This window comes from Phalaenopsis equestris, unplaced genomic scaffold, assembly GCF_001263595.1.
Source record: "Phalaenopsis equestris unplaced genomic scaffold, ASM126359v1 Scaffold000596, whole genome shotgun sequence".
Lineage (NCBI taxonomy): Eukaryota > Viridiplantae > Streptophyta > Magnoliopsida > Asparagales > Orchidaceae > Phalaenopsis > Phalaenopsis equestris.
This window is the reverse complement of record NW_018165036.1, coordinates 653,601-659,822: the sequence shown is the minus strand read 5'-3', so window position 1 is coordinate 659,822 and position 6,222 is coordinate 653,601.

The following is a 6,222-nucleotide window of genomic DNA, read 5'->3' as shown; positions in this document are numbered from 1 at the left end:
GGGAGAGCCAAATTAACTTCTGGTTTGAGAATTGGTCCCTTCAGACGAAGCTCATTAATACGGTGCCCCATGTCAACAATCTGAAATTGAAGGTAGTTGACTATTGGGAGGGAAATTCTTGGTGTCCCCATACTCTTTCATCCATGCTTACATCTGAATAGGTGAATTTTATTAGCAGTGTCCCTTTTGACAACAATAAAAAGAGTAGGATCATTATGAAAAAGAAAAGCTCCCAGAACCTCACCTCCTTTATATACCAGCAGAAATTTAAGGTCGTGTAAAATTATTTGGAATTTATATCTGACCCCTTCCATGTCCTTCTTCTGTTTGAGGCATTTTCTCAAGCCCCTGCTAGTGGGTGATATCCTAAAGCTCAAGGAACGGAGGGGCTCATCTTGTTTCCTGCTTTGTAAAAAGCAGGAAGAGACTGTGGCCCACCTCTTTTTTGTTTGTCCCTAGGTGCAATATGTGTGGACATTTGTTATGAATCAACTTTCCATCCAATCTCTCGATCTCAGCTGGCATAACTTCATGGACAGCTGGATTGATTGGCAAGCTGCTCCATTTCCATCTATTTCAGGTATTGTTATTTGATTTATTTGGATGACTATGAACCAGTTCAAGTTTCAAAGGAAAACCTTGCTTCCTAAAGGTGTTGCTAGCCATTGCCTGACTTTCATTATGAAGCTTATAAATTTTAAGAATATCCCCTCCATCTGTTCCACTGTTTCACCTTCTAGCCTCCAACAATCTGATATAGTTTCCCTTATAAATTGGCTGAAGCCTTCACCTCCCTGGTTCAAACTCAATACAGATGGGAGTTACCTGCAAGATGGTATTGGGGGTGTGCTTAGAGATCATCTTGGGAAGTGCTCCCTATTCATTCAGTCTCCTGTCAAAGCAAAGGATGCCATTGAAGCTGAAGCCATTGCCATCTACTAGGCTGTCAAGTTCTCCACTCTCTTAAACCTGAATCAAACTTTGATTGAATCTGGCTCTCAGCTGCTTATCCAGAGCCTTCATGCAATTGTGGACCCCCTTGGCATATTACTCATTGGATTAAGAAAATTCTCTTCATGGTGGCTAACATAATTGTAACTTTTTTTTTTATTTCTAGGGAGGGGAACAGACCTGCCAACTGGTCATCCAGGATGGGCAGATTCTGTTCTACTGCTGTAATTGACAATGCTCCTCCTCCCTTCCTTTCCTTACTTTTGGTAGAGGATTATTTGGACATCCCTTACATTAGATTCTGTAACAAATTTTGACTAATGCATATTCTCCTAGTATATTTCTGCATGCTGTAGATTTATAACACACACATATATATATATAATTGAAGAGTAGCATTTCAAGCCAAAAGGAGTCGAACACGAGTGAACAAATGTTTAATCGTGTTCGGCTTGTTAACTTAGTGAACGAGCTGAACACGAGCTTCTTAAAGAGCCGAACACGAACTATTCGCGAACAACAAGCTAATTTGATAGCCCTAATCCCTAGCCTTAGTAGATGACATTGTTTTCATTTCATCACCATGTTTTTAAAAATTATTTACTCAATAGCCATAATTTTATAAGAAATGAAACAACTAATCCGCATATCTTCCATAACTAACAACTAATGACATTTAAGATATTTTCAAATAACAAATCCACATATGCCACCATAAAAAAGTGATGCAAGAAGAGAAAATAGATTTTTAAATAAATAAGCCAACTCACTAAGATGAATAAAGAGTTTCATAAGAAAAACCACAAATGATCTCTTCAGGTGATCAAGCTCCTTGTCAAGATTGTCAATAGCCTAAGTATATGCTTCAATGAGAAAAAATGACTAGTAATGGGGATCTACATGTCACAAGAAGAGAGTTTGAACCATGCAAAAAGTCCTAAACGGGAGAAGCATAGTTTAGGTGCACAAGACAAATTTGTATGGAAACACCTTCAAATAATCTATCGAATACCACTCAATAATTTTAATATTTTTCATTACAATAAACAAGAAGTGCATACAAGGAATATATAATGGTAGTCGATTGAAAGATAAAATGGAAATAAAGACACAACAAACACACCAAACACAATGAGATATTCTATCAAATTCAAGCTGGGTAGTGACACAAACAAGGATGGCCTCGAATAACATTTTTGATCAAATGGTAAAACTGAGGCCCATCCATTGTTATGAAAAAAACTTTGTCAGCTTTGCTCACTTTTAACATCATCAATCGCAATTTTAGCTTTATTGGAAATGTTTAGAATGCTGCGAAGCTTGGCCAAACATTCAACAGTGGTGAATGGAGACTGACGGCCTTACTGTTGTTGAAATAGTACTGCATTTTTGTTAACTATCTGAAGCGACACTTTCAAATTTTATGTATCTCCTCTTCTTTTAGTAAGTTGTTTATTGCGATGGACTCTTGAGTTTGGACGTTTGCTACTACTCGATTGACAAGATAATTCTCACATGATGACATCCGTGTCTAATTGAACGTACGGTTCTGGACCTGGCACACCCAACTCATCTACATAGCTTAATCCATTCATGACCATAAATTCATCAACAATCTTGATAACTTCCTCTACTTCTCTCACCTTTGGAGAGAAGTCAGGTTCGGAACCAATGGCTGGAACACCGGTTGCACTATTTTTAAAATAAATTCTTTTGAAAATATTATATTAGTAGAAATGATTCCTTCGATATCGTTTCAACATTGGGTCAACTTACAATTTTTTTTTCAAAATATTTACTATAAAAAATGATTAATTTCAGATATACAACTAGTTTGATAACTTAAATTTATAGTTTCTTCCCATATTTCATCAGTTGCTAATGGTAGGTGCATATCTTCATCCCAACCCTAGTCACTGTGGTTAGATAACTGATACATCGCTCGAAAATTAGCTTTCATAGTTTTTTAACCGATTCATAACCATTCGTTCAGTATAAGTGGTGTTTAATCATCTGTTCAATGTGTCGACAATGACAACCCAATAATCCCTCCTCATTTTGCCTTCTATCATATGTCCACATTTAAATTGTTCTAGCATCAACTCCGCAAGAATAAAATTGTGCTCTTCAGGATATTTGGCAATCTAGTGGTACTTTTTTAGTTTTCGGTATGGATGGAAATATTCTCATTAAGGGATGGTTTTGAACTGGGGGAACCCCAATTCAACTTTCCTTTTAGAACTTTCATCATCACTACAAGATGTTCAACATCAACAAAATTATGTTCATAGAAAAATAATTAGTATGATCACTTTAAGTTTATAGATTAGTGAAGAAGCAATACCATTTTTTTGTTTAGTCTTATTTGTCTAGCATATTTGAGGTTTGAATGTAACTAAAATTTCATGAGTCATGATCGCTTAGAATGTTATTTTTTTTGTTGTCATGATCTGGTTTTCTTATGAAAAATAGTATGGTTACATTTATCATTTGTGGTAAGATTGTCAATGCTCACAACTACTAATAATTACTTATGTTCAATTAGCCATAATTTTTTAAAAAAACATAACTTAGGTTAAGCCGACATAAACATCTATTTCATTGTTCTTGTACTTTGATCAGTAACCCTACTACTAAGAAGCTAATTAAGCCAAAGAAGATGAATAAAAGAGAGGTGATATTAGGGTGCCTAACTTCTTAGATCAATTTCTTATCGTACTTCTCTAACCTTTATTCATTTTAATAGGAGTTGTGCGACAAGTATCTAAAATACAAGATTTGTATGCTACGTTGGTTCAAAATCAAAGTATGTTACATAAGTGCAATTAAGAGAATGTTTGACAAATATATATAAAAAAATTTATGTGTAAAAGATGCAAGATTAATGTCGATGAGGCGGATTAAGTTTACATTGCATTAGTTGTACGCCATCATGATGTGTTTTTAAGAGGTTTAGAGTTTCAATAATTTTGTAAGAAAATAAGGGATACTTACAAAGGCTAAAAACTTTAATGTTAAAATAAAGCATACTAAACTAATTTCAAAAAAATAAAACACATCAAGAAAAGAAAGCATCATCATCTCATGGTATTAAAATAATTTTTAGACAAAAAAAGAGATACTTATATAAACAACTAAACTAATTTCAATAATTCCTTTGCTTTGGCTCATTATTGTTAGTATGGTTGCCCGCTATGCCTATGTTGCATCATCATCTCAACCATAAATTTTTATAAAAATAACATCAATATAAAGATGTCTAAGATGACATTCGGAGGTTAAAACAAATTGATGTTACAAATTCTACACGACACAAAGTTGTCTTGAGAGGTTAGAACAAAGTTGTGAAGAAGGTCTAGGCATTCTCGAGTGGGTTTAAGTAATAGTTGAGTTGAACATATGTTCTTTTTTTGTTTTGTACAAACAAATCATCAAAAAAGAGGTTCAAAACAGAAAGAAAAAAAACAACAAATAAAAATGGAATGTCATAATACCAAATAAAGAAGATCCTTGCTTTGTATATTATTTTATTTGCGACAATAACTACCACACCATAATCAACTTTCATCCAATTAAACATATCAAATAGAATAGTCCACATAACTATTTATGCCACTCTACACGAATTCACCTCAATTGCTTCTAATCAAGCAAGATTAAATTATTGATAAGACTGCTTCAAAGTTCAACCTAACTGAACTAAACCAAAAAAACAACATCAATAATATAGTAAAAAAAAAGGGGCATCCAGCGCATATCTAGATGGTCAGGACAACATGAAGAGGTTTTCCATTAAATTCAAATCAAGATGGCCTTACACTATTCTGCATAAAGCATGAAGTGTTGTTTTACAAATACTTAGGCTCTATTTGGGGCAGCTGCAGTTTCTCAACTTTTCTGCTGCAGCTGTGCTGCCTTAGAAAACTACTGCGGGGAAGCTGGCTGCCTGTTTGTTGCAGCTGTGTGAAAACAACTGTGGGGCAACTGTTTCTAGGAAAATGATTATCTTTTCCTTGTGTAATATTTATGTATATAACAGAGGATAAAATTATTTTTTATATTAAACAAATAATTCTTTGAAGAAATCAGTTAACATTAATTAAAAATTGTCGATATTAGATAAAACTAAACAGAGAAAACAAAACTTGAGAGGAAAGCAAAGAACAAACCATACATTTAAGCACTAGATAAAACTAAACAGAGAAAACCAAAATTGTCGATATTAGAATTACACACAAAGAGCAACAAGAAGAATTATCATAAGAAATAGAACAACCAAATCAGCCAAGATTTTTTCTTATCAATCTTATATAAAATCTATAATCCTGCAGAATTGCATATAAAAGTAAAACTATAACAACATATAGAAATCTAATCAAATCCCAATAAAACGAAGTTCCAGCATAATTCTGAAGAATTAACATCATTAAAATAGATAAGAATTACCAGCATATTTCAGTTTCGTTTCTGGCCTAATAACAACAGTAGGATGTATGTTTTAGAAGGGGTTACATCTTGCATTCAGTCTCTGCAATTGTAGGCAGATATCAGCTGGTTAGAGCAAAGAGAAGCATAAGGTGTTGATAAAGGAAACACATCAAGACATCTGTAAAACTGAATTTCTTACTCTTACATATAAATAGGTTCTTTTATTAAGAAAACTTTACTTTCTTCTCAGGTTGGATGGGACTGGACTGCATAGCTTCAAAAAGTACAGTGCGATTTTTTGGAGCCATAAAAGGAATCGAATCCTAGATATCAAGAAATAGAGAAGCTGCAGTAGCAATCTTATAGGGTCCAACTCCCTGAAAATAGGGAGATTTAGGAGGGATTGGACATGCGACTTCTAGAGGGGGGAGAGGCCTGACTTCCTCGTCTCCCACTCGTCTCCCACTCGTCTCCCATAGGGTTTCGAGGGCGCCGATTCGCCTCCTTGACAGAAACCTGCAATCGGGAACACAAGAGAAGATGAAGAACGGGCTGGCAGGGTAAGGACACTAGGGTAAAAAGTCGAAGGAGAAAGCTAGGTCGTGGGCGAGGGAGAGCGTTCCGCATTCGAGCTAAATCGCGGTAGGCCGCGGCTGCACCGCCGCCCCAAACAGTAGAAAAGGGCTGCGTTGTACCGTGCAGTGGCTCTGCCGCAGCGCCAAACGAACCCTTAATCCCCCTTGGGCAGCGGCCCCGATTGCTTGAGAGGTTCATGAATGGAGGCGAGAATGAGTTCGTTCATGAGAAAAATGACGATCGAGAATGGAGATATTGATGTTGTGA